This window comes from Eutrigla gurnardus (assembly GCF_963514095.1).
Source record: "Eutrigla gurnardus genome assembly, chromosome: 3".
In the NCBI taxonomy this organism is placed as follows: Eukaryota; Metazoa; Chordata; class Actinopteri; order Perciformes; family Triglidae; genus Eutrigla; species Eutrigla gurnardus.
The window spans coordinates 21,255,158-21,280,300 of NC_139917.1; the positions used below are offsets into that span (position 1 = coordinate 21,255,158).

General features: G+C 41.1%; 1 protein-coding gene across 1 annotated transcript in view; it reads right to left on the reverse strand.

Annotated features, from left to right (window-relative positions):
- cUnh17orf67 (chromosome Un C17orf67 homolog) overlaps nt 1-25,143 on the reverse strand; it is a 335,966-nt gene that overhangs the window by 14,111 nt on the left and 296,712 nt on the right. The gene's annotated exons all lie outside the window — the stretch shown is intronic.

Sequence of the window (25,143 nt, forward strand, 5' to 3'; positions counted from 1 at the left end):
ACATATGTATTGATGTCATAATGCAGTGTACGATAGAGGATCATGACTGATTGTGCATAGTTGTTTTAATTTTCAGAGCAAGCTGCCCAATGATATTACAATAAGTTAGTTGAAAATGTCTTTTCTATTCATGTTGTGCTGTGAATCGTTTGTAGCATTCATTAGTTGTCTTATTAGAACAGTCCTCTGGGGAAAATGGAAATGTGACAGGAGTCAACAGCCTTTAATCATCCAAATGAAATTGAATAGCTCAGTTCACACCTCTGACCACAAGATGTCAGTGTTATACAGCTGTACGGCTGCTTTTTGTCTCACTCTGTCCCACTTTCATCCACCAACACACACACGCATACACACTAGTCTCACATGCAGCTTAAGCGCTTGTCCTACGCTCAACGCTGCCCTTTATTAATAACACCATAACCACACAGTCCACTTCCAGTCACTGCTCAAGCCCCTTTATCCTGTCCAGGAAAGCCCACGCCATCACGCACGTCTACTCTAATTTAACAGAGATTAGGAGAGGAAACCCTTTTTGTTGCTCTTATTCCGACCCCCCTGCTTGTGGTCGGTTTGATCTCTGTCCTTGGCTGTCAGCTGGTGGACAGAACTATTTTTGGGTGAGTGCAAGGGGATTTTTTTGGCCTCTTGATTGTACTGAGTCATAAGTGTTGGCTTTACTTCACAACTAAAGGAGGGAGACGGGCTTCAGAGGGGGGTAGAAGCATACTTTAGTGCTACATTGAGGGGGACTATAGTGCTATAGCCACATGGATTGATGGAAGAGAATATGAAATGAAAAACTAAACAAATGAAATGCAACATATAAAGAGAAAATGAGACCACAAGAAAAACTGCGTGACGATGGGTTTGTGCCTCGGCGCATGCTGAAGACAGCTAAGTGTCAAATGTCATGATGTTCCTCATGTCAGCGGCTTTATGAAAACATGTTTTTCCCTTTCACATATTTTCGTGACATTAATTGAGACCGTAAACCAGAAATAAATCTCTCCTCTTAACCGAATGTTCCAGAGTTTCAAAGGAAAGTCCAACAAACTATTGTATTGACAACAGAACCCCAACATGCACACACATTCCCATTGCTTCCTTTCCCTTTTCCTCTCTATACGGAGATGAAAAGATCTTTCATGTTGTTTCCTCTTGTTGCATTATTTATTGCCGTGTGGCGCTTTATTAGCTGGTTTCATCTCAGATTTCGCAGGCTGTTTTTGGGGAAGCCTTTGAAATGTGTTTCTGACTCCAAACAATCCTTTTCCCGCTTTCTCTCACTTGCTCCAGTCGCCTCCCCTATCATGATGAGAAAAAAAAAAAAAACCCAACTCGATTTTCAAAGCTGGATGAGCTACCCTCTGAAGCCGAAATCCATTCAATACTGTCCTAAGGAAGGGAGATGTTGTTCTTGTTCCGTGGCTGACATGAAAGGAGAACAGAGGATCCTCTTTTGTCATTAGCCTTATTAGCATCATTAGCGCGGTATGGATGAACTTCAAATGATTGGCTTGGAGTTATTTGTGTTACAATGGAAGCAACACGAGCACTATTTTATTTTATTTTTTGTTGGGAGACTGTTGCTTTGTGAATGATGTGGGTGCGTTCTGGAGAAAGGCTGATGTGTTTCAGGTGTAACCACTAGATGGTGGAGCTGCTCCTGATTCCAGACGAGACTGACTGTAAGTGGAGAGGGGAATTGGAATTACTGGGAGATAGTAGAGATTTGGGGATATTTTAAAACCACATTATCACAGCTTAAAATGGATGGTGTTTCAATCCAATATTAAGAAAAAGCATTACCAAGCTATACCCATCCAGTGAAATCTTTTAATACATCGACATATTACATCTTTATCTGTCAGCATATTGTATTTCAGTGAAAGCTGGGATATTTTCAGTATGAGGCAAAGAAAGGGGACAAAGCCACAAGCATCCAATTCAGCAATAGAGTGAAACAATTACTTTTTCAAGCCCGCTATAGCTTCCTGTTACAAACCTGAAATTACTTGGATGGGAAAGGCTGAACACTGATGAAGATTGTTTGATTGGTACATCCCACTTTGACCACATAACCTTCAAATAATAACATCATGGATATCAGTGATTTGTTTTAGAAGTCTGATAATATTTGAGGTAAACGTGTGGCATCGAGGGGACAAAAATGTGCAGGTTTTCATCTCAATTTAACTTACAGCTGGAGCACTGATTAGCACGGCGTCAACCAAAAAACTGAAGCTAATGAGTGAAGTTAGTCGAATCCATTTATTAACAATATACGTGTGTTTATGTGCACCCTGTGCAAAAAATCAACTAGAAGGCTTTCCTACCCTAAATGCTCATTGTACCCACTGGTGGTAAGTGTTATCCAGTAACATTAGTAGAATAAACTCTAGATTTTACATAATAAATCATACATTTTAAGAACATTTCCTTTATAAACCAGATGAAAAAGGTTCCAGATGAAGATGTTATGGAAAACGATAAGACACTGTCAGTAGTGTGTCTAATGAATAAATGGATCAGACCGCTTTCTCTCATCAGGTAATGAATATATGCAGAGAAATATCGTATACTGTATTTACAATGAGGACAGACAAGTCTCCTTTGGCTGGTTAAGAGCTTAAAGCACCAGCATGACTCTCGAATCAAAGCGGCCATCACGTCGGGTGAGAGATGAGATGAAGGTATAAGAAGAAGAAAAAGGAGGCAGAGTTTGGATAGCATGCGAGCAATCGGCGGAGGGGGGGTGAAGCCTATGTAAACTTAATGGTTCAACTTTTTTATTTTTTTCCCCCTTCCGTCTTCTCAATGTGACTCCTTGCATCTTTATCAGGAAGCTCCAACCACTCCGGAGTTGATGGTGGATAAGCCCAGCAGGCCTGATTTGGTTTGAACTCGTCTTTTATTCATTCCATCTCCACCAGTACCCACACCTCCACCATGGCCCGGTCTCTCCTGGCAGGCCTTAATCTCTCTCCCTAATCGGCTGCAGACGTGAGGCTTTGCCATTTCCCACAGGGCTGCAAATGGGATATGGCCAAGTTTTCAGAGAGAGTTTTCGGAGGCACCTGGTGCAACGATGGCAGGGGTGTCGTCACTTTCAGGTTGAGTGAACTCAGTGTGCCACCTTGCCTTTGGCCTTCGTTATGTTTCCAAATCTGCCGAGGAGGGGAAAAGGAACACATGTTACTGAGGAGATGATTTGACTCACGGGATGTAGAGTGCTGATATAGGTCTGTCCATTGACCACATAACTCACGTGGCATTCTCCTCCCCTTCCACTATCTATTTTGCATTGGCACTGTCACAGCCTGTGCTTGCTGCTCAAGACTGACTGGTTTAAATAAATACCAATAGGCCAGAGTGTTTTAATCCCCTATAAAAGAATGATAATATGTGCTGCCAGACCTTTTTTTTTTTTAGTACTGACACAGCGTTGTGGAGATACGTGTCTGACTATGCAAGACTACCGAGGACAAGCTGAGGTCATGTCATGACGGGATTACCCAGAGTAACCAGCTGATCCCAGCATTCAAGACTACTCGGGTCCAGCATCAAACGCAAACCGGCTCTTTGACTCTCCGAGGGAGCCTTCCTTAAGGTTCCCATTGCAAATCCAAGTCATAATAAACACACATAAACAGCTCCGTCTTTCATGTCAGCCTAATAAAAGAGGAATAAATAAGTACAATCCACTTCAGTGAGGGCCTTTGTGAAGAGGAAGCAGCTGCAGATGGCACCGGGCCTGGGCATTGTTTGCCAGCAGCTCCCTAATCAGACCATGGTGCCTTGTTGGCGTCTCCTGGAGCAGCAGGCAGGACATGTCACCCACATTAAAAAGAGTGCTGAGATGTTACGATGGGTTACCATGTCCTCAGAGTTTTTTCCCACATCGGAAGCATTCACTTCTTGGTCATTATTGTTAATGTCAGTGATTAATCTCTTCATGGGACCGCAAGTGATCAAATTACCTTTGATTATTTCTTCAAAGTAACATTGAACAAACAAAATGTGTTTTTTGTTGTAGAATGTCTCCAAGGTTTTCTTTGGACTAAGATGTTCTTTACAGTCTTCCATAACCTCTTGTATGGGACTTGGATTTCTGGGCCTAAATATTGAACAATATGGTATTTTTCTCCCTTCCTTTCTCTGTTCTGAGCTGTTTTCTTGCTCCCATAGATGTTTCAAGCTATTTACAAATCCAACTTTTTGGAATGAGAGTCTAACTCCCTGTCGTCTGGGATTAGATAGAAAAAGAGAGGGAAATGTGGCATAGGGAAGGAGCAAGAGATGGCTCGTAGCACATATAATGCTGCTGAGGACAAACTTGAAAGGATTAGGGGGGGAAAATACAAAAATGTACAGCAAGTAATAAAAGTGCATGTTATTTGTTGTTGGCTACAAAGTGAGATCATCGGAGCTTCAAACGATATGTGATTAGCGCTGTGAAGTCACTAGCTATACTGTCTGGAAAAGTGTGGCCAAAGAGGTGTATGGAATATTTACCGATACACAGAGCACAGCTTAGGTTCCCAGCCAGCTGGCAGCAGATACTGAGACAGAAAAAAAAGTGTAGAGGAGGCCTGCAACGACGATACAGCTAAAACAAAGAGGTGTGTTTTATGTTAAGGAATATAAATGCTCAGAGGGAAATAAGGTGCTCATTAGTGCAGAGGAAGCATGTGGAGTGGAAAGGAGTTCAGATATTTTAGGTGACTATTTGGTCAAATGCTAACCCTATCACCAACGCATTGTTATCGTTAATATGCCATATGTTTTGATAGACACAAATGTCTTTCCTCCAGAGCTTTCTGTGCAGTCAGTGAAAGTTCCACAGAAGCTTGAGAGAGGTCAGTGTTTTTCTCAAGATCTCTTAAGGCTGAAGGTGAAAGTCTTTATTAGTGTTCTCAATGATCACCATTGCTGGTTGGGCGAAAGGACTTCCATGCCTCCTGGCATTAATTAATGGCAAAAGGAAAAGTGAGGTAAGTATTTGTGTGAAGTACAACAAAAAAGAGAGCTCGAATGAGTGAAAACCCTGCAAACTGAAACTGGAAGGTTCGGAAAATTTCCAAAATCGACCAAGCAGCCCCGCAACTCTGACGTTGGAAAGGTGTGGTGGGTGGTGATTTCAAACACTGTTTGACGATCTGACACTTTATTTGAAGCCTACCATCGCCTTTTACTCTTCTTTCACACCAAATGCTCATAGTGCAACATTGCCTCGAGCGATGGAGAGTGGGGCTGTCAAAGAGTGCTTTGCTTGAGTCATAACTGCATACATCGCCCTGATTTTCCACCAGATTTAGCAGCTAAAAGCTAAATTGAGTTTTGACCCCATATGCTGACCCCCACAAGTACATTCACTTGCCTTCCTGCACTGACAGAAGGTACCATTTTACTGTAGAGGTTTTAGGACTCCCAGGACTACAAGGACTTGGATTTTTTTAGTAATAGGCCTACCCTTCATTCCTTGCCTCCAACACTTACCAACTATGTGCACTTGATGACGAAGATGGGTGTTGGGATGCCTACAAGAAATGATGTTTGTTCCTGAAGCATACAAAGTGAATAGCGTTAGAAGACAGTGACGTGGCTGCTGTGCATACTAGCGAGTCGAGTTTCACACAAAGCAGTCCAAGTGTAGGACGGCAACATATGCTGGCCTCATGTTTAAGAGTCTGTCTTCAATGCATTTTGTGATAACCTTTCTGTCTCACACACAAGGAAGAACGAGAGAGACAGAACCCCCCCCCCCCCCCAACATTTTCCTTTCCATACACCATAAACCAGAGACATGAAACAGACAGAGAGGAACACATGCGCATCTGATTAACCTGGTTGTCACCTGAAATATTTCCATAGGACTTTGAAATATCTGGAAAACATTCACCATCTTGAGGATGATTCCATCCAAAGTGCCACACAGTATCACCAACGCAACATGGGTGGCCTCACTAAGATCTCAGCTCCTTAACTGTGACAGTGTTTGTACAATGCACTCTATGAGAGCATGCCTATTTATTGTCCATGGAAAACTTTGATGGCCTCCAGAGAAACCTCACAACCTGCAGGAGATTACGCCGTGTAACATCATTTGCATCAAAGAGTACATTTGTTGATTCATATCTGATTTATTAACCAGCTGAAGAACACAAAACAAATGCGTTTAACTGCTGTTTTGTCGAAAACCAAGTGCCACACGGCAACCATGCGAATGCATTAGTCATCAACAGGAAGCAAATTGTAATAGCTCCCAAGTTGTGGTTTGGAAGGACACATGTCGTGACAATTAACCAGGGGCTGGAGGAAGTGGGTTACTGGCAACACAATGCCCCAGACCGGCCTGATATATGACTGTCTGATAAACACTTCGGTTGGAGGAAAACCAGGAGTCAGCCGGATATTCTTTTGAAGTATGTTTGTATTGTTTTTTTTTAACAGATAAAAGAGACAGGTGCCTTTGTTGATGGAGGTTGGAGGAATGTAAAAAAAAAGAAAAAAAAAAAGAAGGTGTCATTTTGCGTCATTATATCCTCTTTCATATTGGTTCCCATTGAAAGAGACACGTACAGTATTTACAGGAAAGGTAAAGCTCCATTACCTGCTAGTTTAATGTTACCTAGAGGTAGTGGAAGTTAAAAAGACTGCTGGCCTTTGATGAAATAGAGCAACACTTAAGCCCCAGAAAGCAAGGGTCTTTGATCACTTAACCTGATCTTATATTTAATAGCAAAACCCGAGGAACAAGCATGGGAACGGGCTGCACCTCCTTTGATGATCTGAACCGGACTCACATGTGCACCTCCAGCAGAGGAAACATCATTCCGCTTCAGATTTAACTCTTTTAACGTTACGTTTCCATTGTGTTGCGTGTTAAAAAGCTTTTCCTAAAGCTGCTCAACATTTTTTTTATGTTGTCACGAAACAAATTTTAAGCTTTTCACACCACGGTTCCAATTATGAAACTATTTCGAGTGTCATTTAATGCCACATAATTAACAATTATTAAATTAATAATTAAATCGTTACATTTAGCTAACAAAAATAGTTTGTCAGGAGCGAGATAGTTATTGTAAAAACCCTTTGTTAGTCATTTACGGTTATTTATGATCACATGGTGCAGGGTTGTAGGATGTAAGGGTTATCAGCTGTTCACCTGCGTTGTGTTTGTATGAATGGAAGGAGAGGGGGTGTTGGGAGGAAGTCTACTTTTGCTGACAATATAATGGTGACGATCCAAAAAAGGCTTAGTTAGTCACCGAGAGGCTGAATGGATGAACGTTTTTAGGAAATATATCACGGTTTGACTTAAAATAAGTATGTAAAATATATATGTAAACAGTGTCATATAAGTACGGAAAACGTGTCAGAAACCTCACTTAACATATTTAACTTCTATAATATACTTTATTTAATTAACGCGTTGGGTTCACACAGGACAAAAAAAAATGGTCTCCGAGGTGAAAGTCCTGTATTTGACACATCCTCCGTAAGTAGTCTTTCTTTTTTATATATCACGTCACTTGTTATCAGCGTTGCTTTTGTTCGTCACTGAGAGTAGCATGTGAGGAATAGTTTACATTGCAGTCAGTACAGAACTAGCATAAAATGATGAAAAAATATGAAAAAAGAAAGTTTGCTATTCTGTTTGGTTTCAAAATATTGAAACCTTTTTCTCCCAAAAAATATTAAAAACAACTGACTCTGAAAAATACAATACTCCAAAAAAATTCTGATCAACCTGATTGAAATAAAAGAAAACAGTCTGCAACATCACTTCTCACTTGAACAATAATCTAACTCTGACATTATTTGTTTTCCATGTAACTGCAAACACAATGACATTCATTTCATATGACAGTTATTTACAAATATCTATCATTAAATCATTTCTGTGTGTAATGGCTCAAAAGTGGACTGTCTCCTCAGGCCGGTGCCAACATCTCCAGATGGCGAGTCTCGGTCTGGCTGCGGCTCTGCATTTTTTCTCCCCCTGATATATGTTACATCTGATTCACTGACACTGACCTACATGGCAGTGGGAGGAATGGAGGATAGATAAACCTTTTTTCCTTTATCCAAAGCTGAGAAAAAAAACAATCTGTGGCCAAGTTTAATGATGATGACAGTTTGTCTTTTATTTGAGCAGGATACAAAAAACAACCCACTGTTTAAAGTGGCCTTTGATGTAACTCAGTATTTCTGACTTGTACCATTAAATTTAACACCGAGTACAACTTGGCATAAAACTCCTCTTTTTTTTCTTCTTCTGCTTCTCTTTTTCCTTTTAGCACTGTGCTGTGTTCAGTTTGATAAACTTCCATCAACGGGCATATGCTGATCCATGAGACATTTTATGTTATCTATGCTGCTCGTTATTACTATAAATTACTTCTGCTGGAGAGATCAGCTCCTACTCGCGGTCTTTATTATTTCATTGGAGTTAAATGGACTCCTAAGTGTCACGGATGGCGGTTTGGGCGGGTACAGAAGATGAAAAGGTTTGCCTTGAGCAAAAAGAAGCAGACAGAGTCAGAGAGGGAGGGTGATCTTTGTATGAATCAGGCTCTGCCTTTTCACACTTTGTGTTCCTTCATGCAGACCTTACTTCTAACGGCTGCAGTTCAGCAACCAGCACTTTATTTTCAACTACTTTTACACACTACATGTCATACTTGTACTGAAGCTGTGACCCACATATTTGTTTCCAAAAGACAAATTACTTACTCGCTCTTAAATGACATGATTACTGCAAGTTCAGTTTGTATAGCACACTCACATTCATTATTTGTCCCCTTCAGGGCCCCTGCCAGTAGGGGAAACCCATGACTTAGTCATGAAAAATCGCTATTTATATTTATAGGAAAAAAAGAATGTTATACTGTTTCGAAAACATGAGGTTCAGCTTTCAGAATCCGTTAACCAATTGTATGTTTTCCAAACTGACAAACTGACAAAATCCAAACGATTCAAAGGAATTCGATGATATCTTATAGCACGGAGCTCTTCGGTCATGTATGAATATTGAACTAAAATACAATTCCAGTAAACATAAGAAAAGTATACAGTAAACATGTAGACTGTAGCAATTAGATCATAAATGTGGTATTTAATACATTTTAGTCTATGTCCATGGGATGTTGCTTTTGAAATTTACTTTTTTAATACATAATATATATTTTTTTATTTACTTACATTGGATCCATATTGCTTTCAAATAAGACATATAAAAGATACACGTATAAGGCTTATGGTTGAAGAGCTATTTCTGGTTCATTTTAGTTAGATTATCCTAAGCATTTTTTTCCTGAGAGGGTTGGACCTTCAATATTGAACGAGCGAGCAGATTGGCTATAGTGAAACAAATACTAGAACTCATGATCATAAGTCATAGTTACTGTTTTGATCTAATGGAAATTTAAAGCATCAACAATCAATATTTTTATTTGTGCAAAAATGATTATGTGTAATGTGAAAGGGGTTGTTCATACTGAAGAACCTGCAGATAATTATCACCCAACTCCACAGTTTCGACATTTTTGAGCACATTGTTTTGTTTTTATAATGGATGGATGCACATTGTTTTGGTTTTCTGCAAGAGACTTTCTGTTTTCATCCACTGGCATCTTTAGCCACATGCAGGCAGCTGTTTTGAGCACAAACAGCTGATAACTGTATTCTACCAGCTGAGCACCAAACGGCAGGCAGATGAAGTTAGCAACTAAATAGTAGAACATTTTACAACTAAGAGCCAGATGTGCCCAAAACTAAAGATAGCGATCAGCCTACAGTACAAATATTGTGTGTGGTACTTAATGCTGAATTTTATTACTGCTTTATTGAATCAGTCCTCACATTCTCCTTCGTCAGCTGGTATGTGTTAATTACCCTCAAGAACAGACTGCAGGGTAACATCAACGTGGGCAACAAAATTGCAGGCAAGACCTTCAATGACCTTCCTCATCTGTACAAAGTTAGGACCATCTAGGCTAATCCTTGCCAACCCTTGTCCAACGAGTTAAAATTGCTTCATGGCTACAGATACAATCGGCAAAGATGCAATAGACTTAAAAACAAATTTGTTCCTGCTGCCGGTGACTTTTTAAATAACTCCATGTGATTTGATATTATATCCATTTATAGACCTGCCCAGCGTGTTCCCTGCCTTTGCAATGTCAGCTGGTACCCGGCGACCCTGAACAGGATACGCGGTAATTGATAATGGATGGATGGATATATTTATAGATAAAGCGAACAAAAACAGAGCTTAGAGTAGGGTCAATTCTGGAATTACATTAAATAGGCAACTCACAAACTCGCCGTATCAAAAGGTGATACAATGTTGGTAGTATGTTCAGTCTGCTACCCACTATTATTGAAAATTTGCTAGAAGTTTGAATATACAAAATATACATTTTGTTAATATTGATAGAGAAAATATTTTCTTGAATACAAAATACCCTTTATTGGATATTCTGACTTAAAGTGAAATCATGATCACAAACATTTTGTTTTATTTCTTGTTATTTGTAGGACCAGTTTCAACAACATATAATATCTCACTGGGGTTAATTTGGGGGAATAAAACCTCCAAACTCATGAATTGTAATCTCTTTATGACCTTGTATTTTAAGGCAGGTCACAGTTTGGCATGAATTTGCACACAGTCTCAATGCTGAACTGTCTTGCAGAGTGCCATTGTGGGGTCTTTAAAGAGTTGCCCAACATTAAAAGGAGAGGTAGGGGTAGCAGGTGGTGAGCTGGAGGAAGAGGATCTCCCTGTGGTCTCATTCAGGCCTGAGAGAGGGGATTGGGACAGGTGGTCAACCCCTTTAATGTTCCTTGGCTTTTCATCTGTGCATGTGGCTCTAAAACATGGCACGCTGACCAAGAACTCTTTACTGGCAGACCTGTGATATATTTTCTGCTGCTGTTGCTGGCTGTTTCATGTGGTTCCGCCCCGTTTACGTCTGCAACAGCAGGACTTTGTGCTTGGCATGGCTACTTAATCCACTGGTGACATGTGTATTGCTTTTGGTTGTTTTAGACACGTAATGTTGTTCAAGCACAGAGACATTCTTTGTCACCTGTCCATGACAACTGGCAGCTGACTTACAACAATGGCTGGTCCTATTTGTTCTCAGGTTATTCTTGAACAGACCCAATGTTATTAGGAAAGATGAAAGAGTGGTTCATGTAATCCTGGATGTAAGAAACTATTTCAACCAGAACACAAACCATAAAAGAAGAACTGTGATTGAGTTAAGACGCCTCCTGAGCAGGCAAAGTCTACTTGAGCCAAGTCTACACAGCCAAGTTAGAGTTGGGAACCGTCTAACTAAAATGAAAGGAGCCTCTGTTTGTCTGTCGGCAGGTCCTTTGATTTTCTCCACAATCACTCATTCAATCGACTTCACACTCAGCAGGTTTATTGCCAAGGACCCAAAAAGTAACTTGACCCTCCGGATGGTTTGTTAGACAGAACCGTCCGAGAAACCATCATTGGAAACAGTTTGGAAAAGGGAGGGCACTTTCAAAAACACTTACCTAACCCTAACCCTCAGGTGATCGGATCGGTCTGTCAATCAAACTCCTGCCGAAACCAGTCGGGAGAAGAGAGAAAACATATTTTAGTGTTGTTCTTTGCTCAAATTTCAAAGAAATTTGCTGCTATCGCAGCATCTATGCTAACTCCTTGGCCTCTCTGTGTGCCTTATCACACACACAAACCAGTAGCTCTTCACAGGACACTGGTGGTCTGGGCACAGAACCTGAAGCCTGACAAAATGCATTTGCATGTGATCTTGTGATATTGCGGGATCCAGCTGTCTTGAGATCTAAGGGACATATTTATCAGTTGTGTGTTATATTCACACTGTGAATTGTAGAGAGGGGACCCATATTAACTGTTACACTGTCGAATGTATGCCAAGTTCAGCTCGCTCTCCGTCGTCAAGCCATCGCTGGCTCATAATGTGAGTGTTGTGGAAACAAGCAGGTGTATTGTGGGGGCCTTAAAACACAGTGGTATCACTTTGCATAGGGGCTGCGCCTTGTTACTGCGTCCGCATGATGGATTACGTCATTATCCGAACGTTGTTTTTCTATGAGCCAACAGGAGTAACTGTCAATATGACCGTCTCCGGTTTCATGTTCCCAGGTCCCCAGAGTCAGAGAGTAAGAAAATCTTTGTTTTGGTTGGGAGCCGCTGAGGCTCATTTGTAATGGGCCCCCTGGTGTGTTTGATGTTGACAGGGTCCAGCCTGCATCTCAAATAGTGATGAATTTGACAATAGTGACAGGTTCCCAATAACAAATATCCATTCCTGTTCACACGCTTATGAGGTGTCAGTGATGTAACCTTTAAACACGAAAAATGATTCAGACTGAAACGAAGAATACGGAGAAACTGCAATTCATTTTTGTTACTGAGTAACTATAAAATGTCAGGAAACAGCAAACAATAACCCTTACCCTCTTTCATGAAATGCATGTTAATGTATTACTGAGCAGACACAGTGTTTCTAAAAGCATTGCACTTTATTTACAAATTGGACCCTCAAAAAATTTGAAATTTGAAATAATCCTTGTTACTTAGCAATACCACCAAACCCTATTTTTTCTTCACAGGTGTCATTTTTGACGTCAATGGTATAACAGAACCTTTTGCAACCAGCCCAAATTGTACTCATCAACATCAGAATGGGCTACTCCACGGATTTAGGAAGGTCATTCGATAAAAGAGATGAGACGGGATTTCTTAAAAGTGGTGCAGCAATATCTAGAATATTATCATATAGTTAATATCCTGACATTTTGTATCAATGTGGTTCAATCTCGAGAAATGCTGCATCCTACAATTCCAAAAAATGAAACTCATTGAATCTTCCTGTCTGGAAAATATCCATGTTCAACACTCCCTGTTTGTATTGCAGGCTTTATTTACTTGTTTTCAAGGTCAAAATGCAGTCACCGTGATGACATCACTGCAACATCATCAGGGTTATTTCCTTTGACTTACCACAAAATGCACTTGTTTTCACATCCTGAGTGGTCGTAAACTGATCTTAAAATCGGTGGATCGGCCTTTCAAGTGAAACATTAAAGTAACACCATGTTGTGTTCTTACAGCTAAAATATTTGACTGCAGGACATCCGTCTGTAACCTTTTAGTCTGGCGACAGGAAGAAAGCAAATTCAAATTCATGAATCCGTGACTGAAGCTCCGACTCCAACTTTCCTCTTGTTTTCCATATCCTTCACACAAGCAAAGTGCTCTGGCTTTTTCATTAGTGCCTGTTTGTTCATCCTTGGTAATGATCTCATAAGGGGCTTTTTAGTAGAACATGGTGCTCTGTGATTGAACGGTTTTATGTGGAGTCAAAGCACTCAGGTTTGCACAGCGGGGCGCCACTTCAGATCACTCAGCGCAAATCCCCGTGGAGCTCTGGGGGAGAAACCATCGATTGCCGCTCAGCCTCCCTCTCCATTTTTCCCTTCTTCTACCCCCAATTTTTCCCCTCTTGCAAAATAATCCACTTTAAGCGTCCCGCTTCGTTTCCTTCTCTCCCTTCCCCTGAAACCAGTGATTAAGCGCTTAACCAGTTTACACACAAAGAGAGATGCGTTTGAAATGCAAACAAATAAACCTGGGACTTTTGAGGTGGCGTATATTGTTCCATTATTGTTTTGGCGGTATTTAGTTCCAATTTGCTTCGTCGGCATGTAAATTTAAAGGGTTGTAGGCAGTGATAATTGTGTCTTCCCATGTGTAGCACGATTTTAAAAAAAAATCTACAGTTTCATGATATCCTACATAATGTCTGTTATAAATTATGAGCAAAAACTTGATTAAAAATAGCTTGGTCAGATTGTCAGGAAGGGTGGTATTTACACCAAAATTATGAATTAAGGTGTGAGAATGTGTCTCCTAACAGTCAGCGTTCATGTAGAGTATGGTAATTATATGTCATTTAATGCAATTGCTTCAGTGCTACTCATTATAGCAAACATTATGTATGTAGTAACAGTATTATTCAATTATTTGATTAAGCAGACTTCATCAAAAAGACTGGATATAGACCTACTAATGCAAACTGCTTAATCCCATTTATTACGATACAAAGCAGTTGTCTGATCTTGACTAACACTTATATGAATTTGCAGACTTATTGATTGGTTCATTTCACAGATCTGTATAAACCCAGGCCCTTCTTGCTGTGAGGAGACAGTGCTCACCACACCACCAACCAATGCCTAGTATGCTGTAAATAAACAAATTAAAAGAATTGTACTTTGTCCTTGTTAATCCAACCAATATAATATGGGATTGTTTGGTTTGGCCCCATAAAACTTAGAGAAGCAGCGAGAGAGTTGTGTGACTTTTCCGATTAGGTTTCCATCAGCGCCGGCCAAACAGCTGACAACCATGGGTGTAGTGCCATTTGTTTAAGTGTCCACCTATGATTCGCTGTAAAGTTGTGGCTCGTTTCGGAGGTTATGTAACCACTGTTCTCATGGTGGCAGGTCAAATGTTAGGCGTACTTTATGGAGGACTGAAGTGTTGATAAATCTCTGAGAACAATAAATCCCCTCAAAATGACTCCAGCTGCTTCAGTATAACCACAGACCTCTACACCCATCACACTGGTCAGTTACTCCAACTTCTGCTTTAAAGGTTACCAGGGCCCAACACAGTGTCTTTAGCAAACAGTAGAATAGAATAGAATAGAACAGAACAGAACAGAATAGAACAGAATAGAAAAGAATAGAATAGAACACAATAAAATAGAATAGCATAGAACACAATAGAATAGCATAGAACACAATAGAATAGAATAGAATAGAACACAATAGAAAAGAATAGAACACAATAGAATATAATTGAATTGAATAGGACACAATAGAACAGAATAGAATAGAGTAGAATTGAATAGGACACAATAGAACAGAATAGAATAGAACACATTAGAATAGAATAGAATTGAATAGGACACAATAGAACAGAATAGAACCCAATAGAATAGAATAGAACACAATAGAACAAATTAGAATAGAATAGAATAGAACACATTAGAACAGAATAGAATAGGACACAATAGAACAGAATAGAATATAATTGAATAGAATAGAATAGAATAGAATAGAACACAATAGAACAAATTAGAATATAATATAATAGAACACATTAGAACAGAATAGAATAGGACACAATAGAACAGAATAGAATATAATTGAATAGAATAGAATAGAATAGAATAGAACACAATAGAACAGAATAGAATAGAATAGAATAGAATAGAATAGAAAAGGACACAATAGAATAGAATAGAACAGAATAGGACACAATAGAACAGAATAGAATAGAATGGAATAGAACAGAACAGAATAGAATAGAATAGAGTAGAATTACTTTATTAATCCCAGACTGGGAACTTATTTAGCATCTAATGTTTTATCCTTGAAACACATTGCAGCAGAAACATTGTTGTATAACGTTAATTACTTAACAAGAGAGATATATTCCAATAAAACAATAAGCTGAAAACACTCCTTCACCACTGTTTTGGATTAAACACAGCCCACATCTAAAACCTGCAAACGGAAAGGATGAAACCCCCTTCTTGGGGAGTGGGTGGTGTTTGGAGAAAAGAAAGAAAAAAGAAAACAACTGATCTGTGCATCCATCGACATGTCACTCCCCCTCCCTATCTGCAAGGATCGAGACTGTGACATCACTTCCTCTCACACATACAGGCGCTGGTGGGAAATTGTAGCACCATGACATCATGTAATGGTTCCAACATGTGGCGAGATGAGTTGCATCCAACTGCCCGTGGATGCAGGAATGCAAGCTCAAGTCTAGAGCACAGTCAGTTTCTCTGTCCACCTTAACCACCGTGGCCTCGGCCCTGATTGAGCTCCCATTCATCCGGACTCAAATTTCTCATTTTGACCAGACCTGGCTTTGAAATTAAGCCTTTTGCAGTGTACTTAAGTAAGAAGTGGGGGCACGGTGAGATTAAAGTCCATTTCCACCTTAACTTTTAAGGTGAAACTGCACAATAATCCCCTTTCTAATGATGTCACGATGACCTCCACTCTCACACTCTCCGCTGTTAATATCATATTGCTCAAAGTCTTAGTCCAATAACTCAATATGACTCCTCAAACTCTTTCATCCCGCCTAAGGATCTCCGCACATCTTGCATTCATCATCCGTCCCTCCCACACACGATACACTCCTCCCCTGTTCTCACGTTAATCTGCCTATTACTCCGTCGCTCATTTCCACTCTCCTCCAGGCATCCCCCCCCCCCACACACACACTTCTTCCTTCGACATGGTACACCAGGAACCAGTGACAACAGCCAGTTGTGTGTGCCGGCTGCATTTGTCTTGGCATCGGCTCAGGGTTCTAATATTGCCACTTCAGATTAAGTGTACTGGATGTCTGTGGAAGGGGCCTTCCTTCTCATGAGGCTGCAGTAGAAAGATCAGAGGATGAGGGAGGAGATGTCCACTAATCCATCTACTTATGACTCTTGCCATTTTGTTACACTAACTTAAACCACCAGTCGCGGAAAAATGACTCGTGAATGCCATTTACTGTACACCAACGACGCACTTTTGGTATAGCGTCTGTGGATAAAACACTTTCACGCGCGGGGCGGTGGACTCGCTTTCGTGACACTGAAATTAAAAGAAAAACTAACGCTGGTAGGAAAGCTTCCCAACTATTTTGGCCTGTTTACGAGCTAAACTTTCCCTCTCGCACACACATGCTGTCGGAGAGGGTGATAGTTCTGCCGCTCGTAATGAACTCCAGAGAAAGCAACCCCAAATATGTAAGCCGGTGTTTGTGTATGTGTGGGTGTGTGTAAGCTGCTGTGCAAATGGGACGGCCTTTGATGTAGCGCTGCTCGGATCCTCTTGTAGTTAGCCGTTCCCAGGCTGTCTGATCCTGTCCTATTCTTTTTCAAGGGCAGGACACAGAGACAGGGACATGAGAGAGAAAGGCAGGCTCTCTCAGCTTTCCTGTCTCTGGTTGATGCTGTGAAAGGAAAACAAGCTAAAGAGGGCAATTTCTCCTAAATACCTCTATAATTGCTTTTTTTTGCTGTGTGTCCTGTGGTGCTCACAAGAAAAGCATACCTAATGGCATTCTTACCAGTCAAACGTTTGTCAAAGCAACTTGCAACTATGCATCAGTGTAAGTTTGTGGGTTTGTTTTTGATGTCTTGGCAGTATTTCCATTTATTTCATTTTAAATGTTGTGGATGGCTAATACTGTATCAGTCAATAATGTCCAATATCCACTGGGTTCCCCGTCCAAGTATCCAGATCTAGATTATATTCATCCCAACAGGGTCAGGTAGGGTCCTCCTGTGTTGTCACTGGACTTGGGGTCTATGTCTTTTTGACTAAAATTAAATGTATATCTTGTAGTAAAAAACTGTTTTCCTTTCGACATGTTTTCTCAGGTAGCAGCTCGCTTGTTAGTTGTTAGAGGCTGCAGAATTCTCAAACGAAGTCTCTTAGTCTGCAATTCTGACTGTGGCCACAACCAAAAAAATCACAGATCAACAATGATCCTGGAGGCTTGCTTTATAGTCCTGTATAAATCACTTCCACTGGAGGTCAAAGGCCACATATTTTTTTCCTCCTCACACCTATCTGGCTGTCTCTCTAAAAGAGTGCCTTTGGAAACATCCAAGATGCTCCTCCTGTGTCTGGGACGTGCTTTTTACATACGAGATAAAGCTTTTGTGTGTGTGTGTGTGTGTGTGTGTGTGTGTGTGTGTGTGTGTGTGAGTGTGAATGATTGAAGAAACCTGCAGGTGGAGGAACATCCAGTAACCTACAGTAACTCCAACCTTCAAAAACCCCTTTATGTTCCACCGCCAGATGTGGAAAGAAGCAGTGAGAAATTGTGGCAAAGAGCCAGAAGGAATTGTGTCAGAAAGCAGCTTTAGCAGGTCATTGTGTATTTTCACTCCTCTCTTCTTCTCACAATCATTTTTTATCGTTGCCGAAATGTTCAGAACCATCGGCGCTCTCATTGTATGTGAGGGAAGAAGGATTGTCACGAGCCAAATCACGTATAGTCCCAAAGTCCCCAAGATTAATACCATATCTTACATCTATAGTGTCTTGCCGCAGTTAAAACTTAACACCTCATCTTCTAATGTTCCCAGGCTGCAATAAAATATTCTGCGACCCTGGTACACAGCTTCAGAGAAGACAGGCTCGCTGACTGAATTCGCCCTCTAGGGGTGGAGAGCTGGAACGACAGCAGCTGTCACATATCCACGACATTCAAGATCTCAGCTTCTTTCTCTTTTTTTCCCCCTCCCGTCCTCCTGCTTTTGGTCTGGGATTTGGACAAAGTCATCTCAGATCTTGTCTCATCTGAGAGGCAACACATCTCAGAGATACATTTAAAAAAAAGGACAATTTTTAACAGCAGATGGGCAGAGATGTGTGAGCGCACACTCCACCATCGAGTTTACTCAAAGACATGATAGAGAGATCCGGCCTCACAAGGAGAACACATTAAGGCTAAATGAAGGTGTTAGTTCAGCCTGAATACACTGCTGTCTATCAGTGGTAGACTTTTCAAAGCTTGTAATTTTAAAGGAATGAAATGCTTCCTCCAAAGCTATTCTGCCTGAAGGATGAAGCTCTCAGGAAGACGGTTCCCTCAGGGATCCTCTATATCTGTTATCTCACACATACCACAACACACACACACATGTTCAAACACATGCTCGTATGCACACAGACATACACAACTCTTTGTATGGAACATCTGCTCAACTATACTCTTCACCCCTCCACCTAAGCGTGAGTAATTTTTCTTCTATTGATCCCCCATTAAGGCTCCACAACTTTCTCCCAGAACAGATGTCAGGCGAGCATCACGCCGATTGATGTTTTTAATAAAAACGCAATAAGGAGAAAGATAAGGGAGGGGTGGGATGAAGAAGATGAGGAAAGGACACTCTTCTCATGGAGGAGAAACCTGGAGGTAGGTGCGTTACCGCATGTGTGCTTGTGTCTTTCTTGGCAGCCCTTTTCACAAGTTTCGCCTCTACTGATGTGGTTGGCGAGAAACTTTTTTTAAAAGCGCATTTGAAGAATCTCAGATGTTACAAGACGAAACACCCACATGTGTTTGTGTGTGTGTGTGTGTGTGTGTGTGTGTGCGCTTGCATGCCAGTGAGTGAGCTCAGATTGACTTGACTCTTTCACTTCAATCACATCTTTGTAGGTCTGCTTGTGGATCCTATAAGCAAAGCGCAGGGGGAGAGGTTGCATAGCAGAGCTTCAATGATTTCTTTGGCTGAGCCATAAGGGATCTATAGCACCAGCAACCTGACTGGCAGGCAGATGGGTAGGAATAAAAATGCTAAAATATCAGATAAGAATCTGTCAACATTGCTTTTTTTTTTTTTTTTAAATGCGCCGGTCAATAATCCATGTTTTTATGTGAGCACCTGAACAGGCACTCTGAATTTGAATTTGAGAGACAGACAGTATAGAGCAAAGAGAGAGAGATCAACAGAGTGTAAGGAAGTGAGCGAGGAGATCCTTGATGGAACAGCAGACGCAGAAAAGTCAGAAACGGCTTTTGAGAGATACATTGAGCAAAAAGGACACTCGTAACTCTCTAAAAGATTTTAAATCTAAGATGGTGGAAGGACACGCACACACACACACACACACACACACACAGTGAAACACCCAATTTTCCAAATGTATCGCAGATTTGAGAACACTCCCTGCTGGAGCCCGGCTCTTTTCTCCTCCTCCTCCACAGCTCATGTATTTACCCGCCTGACAGATACATGTGTCAGCCCATCGATGAATTGAAAAAGATGTGCGTATGAATAATAAATCTATGCCAGCTGTACATTTTTAATTGATTCTTCCCAAGTACAAACAGCATGGAGATTGTGAAGCTCCACATGCTCCCTGTGGGAGCCGGTTTGATTTTCTTTTATCCACTAATGTATTTATTGCTATTGAAGCTGGAATGAAGCAGGGCGGGAAAAAGGGATGTGATGAATATTTGACAAGGAGGGTTTGTGACGCGCCATATGTCGGTGAGGTTTCCACACTGTCAGATTTATCCTGCTGAGCTGGTGTCGCTCTTCCTTTAAGGAACTGTTCTGTGACCCCAGCCTTGTTGAAATATTTGATTTGCGTTCATCTTTTTTACGATGGCTGGTCACTGGAGAGGCTCCATCAAGTAGATAGATAAGTATGGATCACAACAACAGCACACACAACATGGGATGAATCTTTTTTAATTCTCATGTGGGCCACATTGATGATTTTTCTCAATCTGAACACCGGAATACATTTCACTTTCACGCCACACTTAGATTGACTTTGTCACAGTTCCACACTGGTTGGGAATTATTGGTGAGTACAAACGTGGAAGACAGCTGCAATGGACTTTGTCAATGATCATTGTCATCAGTTCATGAATCTGCTGGCTTCCACTTCAGCTTGTAAATGAAACCACAAAAGCTTACTTCATTGGCTTTGGTTACGTACCACAGTGTGCTGCGTGATGTCTTTTTTTATTGTACTTTCGTGCACGCAGGTCGGTTCAGGACAGTGATCAGTTCACACTGGAATCCGATATTGGCCACATTTAAAAAAATAACAGTTCAACGAAAGCAAAACAAATCAGATTGGAGTAATATATGTGAATTGAACAGTGAGGCCTTCAGTGTGTAGTGTCAGTTTGTCAGCTCCTGGACCTGGATCAACTGTCATCAGATCAGCTAAAAATCAAGCCATTTCCTTCAAACAAACAGAGGACTTTCACCCAGTAGACCACTGTTTGTGTCCGGTGTGAAACTACATCACAAAAGGCAGTGTTGAGTTTGTCATGTCCCTAGTCACGTGACTTATTAGTCAAGTCAAGTTAAAGCCAACCACAATCTTTTTCTTACCCTAAGAAGTTTTGTTGCCGAAACCTAACTTCCTGTGTTTAATTTGAAAAGACATTATCAATAACCCTTAACTTGACACGTTGTTAAAAAAGAGCAAAAGCAGAGAAATTGTAGTAAAATCAAATACAGTTACTCAACTCCAAACTGTTTTGTGTAAACACTAAGAATCTTTCCTGGGAAAACTTTTATCCCCAAACACGCATAAAATGTTATGAGTGGTTTCTGTGGTGGTTGTTACACAGTATTTGTGAGTTTGTGTAACATGACCAATTGGATAAAACAATAACAAAAAAAAAGGGTTTTTGTGGGTTGATTTTTCCTTTAAGTTGGCCTCAAAGAGGCGCAAACTATGTTGGACGCAACACAAGAGGCAGAGAGAACTTTCTCATCTGCATATTTATAAAAAAAATGAGAGGTCACGAGGGTTAGATAGCAGTGAACCTACATTTATATGATAATTTTTTTCACAGTCAGATTGTCATCTATTAGCGATAGCGCTCTGTCTAATATTGATGGATAGATTCACCCACCGTGTGTCTATCGGCTTCATCAATGTGCAGTTAATTGCCCCCTGACTTTACTAATTTCCTTATGGGAGTCCGCGTTAACTCCAGTCAACTCAATACGTTTTCTCCTCACATGGTGAAACCACAGGCCGATAACACTGACAAGGTCAGTCTTCACCTTCCTGTAATGATTTAGAAATGTCTTCCCTTCTCTCCACACTTACCAATTACTGTCAGTCAACCCACTTTTAGTGTTGAATGAGGAACAGCTGGGCTGGTTTGTACCATAGACGGCAAAACCGGACGCAGTTTTCCATTGATGCTATTCTTTCATTAATCGTACTTGCTTATGTATTATTGAGGGTGCATATGGTGTTAAATTGAGACAACTGAGAAAGTTGTAGATTGTGCTCTCTATGGAAGGTTAACCTCTTGGTATTTCCAGACCTCTGACTCTTCAGTTGTAACCTCATTAACTGGATATCAGGAAGTGTGGTAAAGAGCAATAAAGAGAATATTTGACTACGAGTTGACGTGCATACTTTTCACTAATTACAAGACATAGCTTCTATTATGGCATTTCATCCAATGATAAATAGCAATAGGTTCATACACACAAACCATTTGCATAATGTAGTACAATACGAGCGTAACAAGGTTGCTGTAATGATGCAATTAATAATTTCTCCCATTAACATGAGCTGTAAAAGTCATATATTCCAAACCAAGAAGGGAATTTTCACCACTGACTCAATAAATTATTCTGTAGTGTAATGTATCACTGATTAAGACAGTGTAACACAGATTTCATCCAAATTCAAGATAGAAAGTTTTCCCATTTACATGGTTTTCCATTTCCATAATGTTCCATTTCCTTTAGCCTATATATAAATACATTTTCAACATCAAGTTGGTCATAAAAATAGTAATGCAGGAAATAAATGCTCAGAATGACCTGGGGGAGGAGCCCTTAGATCCCATGTGCACTATTTTCACCCAGCACAACCGTTCATTTACCCCCATTTCATGTTTGCTTTGTTGTTGTTGATTCTCATGCACAGAACATCTTAATAATGTATTCCAGACTTGAAAATGACACATTTATCAATCACATTGTGATAACATGCAAAGTGTCAATGTGGCTCTTATCTTCCAAATTTTGTTATAATGATAATTATATTATTTCTGGTGAATCTCCTGTGTATGTGCAAGCTACTTGAATCCCACTGCGATATAGACAGGTAACTAATGCATGTAAATACTTTTAACAAATGCAAGCCATATAATAAAAACATGGGTTTGATATTTATTACATGAAGCAGAAGATAAACTGACATACTTTGCAGTTAAATTACCACAAACTCCACCTGGTGAAGCTTGGATCCCGTTAAGGTCTGGGGCAGTTAGCATCCTTCCTTGGTTGGAAATATTTGTCCTTGTAGTCTAACATTGAGGTGACAAAAGACATTGCATCTAGCACGGAGAGTCATTGTGAGCAGGAAGGATGAGCCCTGGGCCTGACTGATAAGGACAGAAGATCAATATTATATAATTTAACACTCCTGTGTGATATTGCTTGGTATTATTATCATCATTTACAGGCGATATGGGAAAAGTGCTATCAAAGAATGACATCTCTTCCTGCACACGTCCTTGGACCGCCTCCGAGTTTAGATAGCCAGACAAAGTCATTGTGAAAGACTTTTTGGAACATTTCCACATCAATGATGAACCTATGTCACAGCTTTAATGGATTTTCTGCCACTGGCATTGGGCAGACGTATGATAACTGTGATAAAAACTGCATAAAGATAATTCTCTGCTGTTGGGGCCGCCTATATTGACCTTGCTCTAACAAAGCTGTACAATCTGTCTCGCCTCACCCATATTTATAGAAATATATATCTCCTATTTATTTCCAGTGGGAAATAAAAAGTGCCACCTTCCTTCTACTTAGAAGCTAATATTTTATAATCATTTCAAAAATCTACAGAAGCTCTGAGAGGAACGCGAGAAAAAAACTAATCATTTTCTCATTGTGATCTCAATTGTTTTCTCTGTTGTGTTTATGACTTAAGAACAGGTGAAAAGATAATCGTTCCCACCACTACCGCATGTTTTCAATAGGACTACGGTTGCATTCACTCCAAATCAGCCAATTAGAATGTGGGTTGTACGTTTAACCGGCTTTTAACCACGCAGGGGTGCCGAAAAAACAACAACACAACAACAAAACAACCTGCAGGAGTCTGGAAGGAAAATTTGAAACAGAATCAAGAAATGCAACCCAACGTCATGAGTCATGTGGCCAACCTGCAATCCAGAGCTGCACAGCTCTGTCAAGACGCTAACAGTCGTGCCATTGCTTGGTGTTAACAGGCCATGAAGTGACACCACAACACAACCGTATAACTTTTCTACCCGCTCTTGAGTCATAAACACAGGAGAGAACATTAAGAAAACAATTTAGCGTACCAGAATTATTTCTCACTTCCTTTCCAGGGCTGCTGTAACAATCAATGCATTGGACTCTAAATACCACTGCCGTGCCGTAGCAACGACCCCCTGCACCAGGAGGCCATGGTTGCCTGGGGTCCTAAACTCCAGACATGTACCGTATGTTGGGCTCCAGCAGCACCACCAGTTCTGCAGATCTTCAACAGTCTGAGTATTGTCAGCGAGCCGGTTACGAAACACATTAGTCTCGCAGTCTGATTGTTCCACAGATGTGGGGCTGAATGGCTTCCAGCTCCTTTGATGTGACGCTGGAATTTCTATTCCTCGTCTGTCTATCTGCGTTGGCTGACGACGGAGGCTGCAGAGGGTTAGATCTTATTTGCGGAGCTCAGCGTAAACAAGTCAGTTGAGGCGAGCTAAGTCAACCTGACACCCAAAGAACAGGAGTGTAAGCAACGTCGGGAGATCTGGCCCAGGCTTTCTGTAAGCCGCCATAATCAGCGACTCCGTGATGGAAGTGGTGCAGATGTGAGAGATATAGGGATCCTGGACCGTAAACAAAAAGGGTCGTGGAAATGTATATCTCATCTTCCCATTGTGTTCTTATTTGTAACAGTGGGTAAACATTTGGCGTCTCGGGAGGACCTCAGCATCGGGCGGCAGAAGTTCAAAGGCAGTGCGGGGGTCATGGGATGGAAGAGGCAGAGGGCAGGAGGGGTTTTGATTGGGACAGGGCTCTTGTTGTCCCCAGCTGTCCCGTCCATCCCCCCGACCGAAGGGCAGCGCCAGGTCAGTAGGCCACCAAGAAGAAAGCAAAGAGAGAGAGATGACGGGGTTCAAATACAGGCTATAGACCGAAGGAGTCTGGAGGAGGGGTGGAGTCTGTGTATATGAGGCTCAGTGTGTTGTGTGTGTGTTTGTTTAGCGACAGCACACACTGTCATCCACTCCCCTCCCCTGCTCTCACACACACAGGGACAGCGTGACCAGACGTCCCTTTGGCCTCTGATATATTTATATGCTCGGAGCAGCCTCTGCTCAGAGAGGGAGACCCGCGAGATGCACCTGAGCAAATATTAACATCCTCCATAAGGAGCCTTTGATGTGCGGGGGCCAAAGCCTGGGGTCGGCACCCCTCAGTGGGCTTGGCTCGGAGCGGAGGGCCCGCAGAGTCAATAGAGGAGCCGGAAGATATT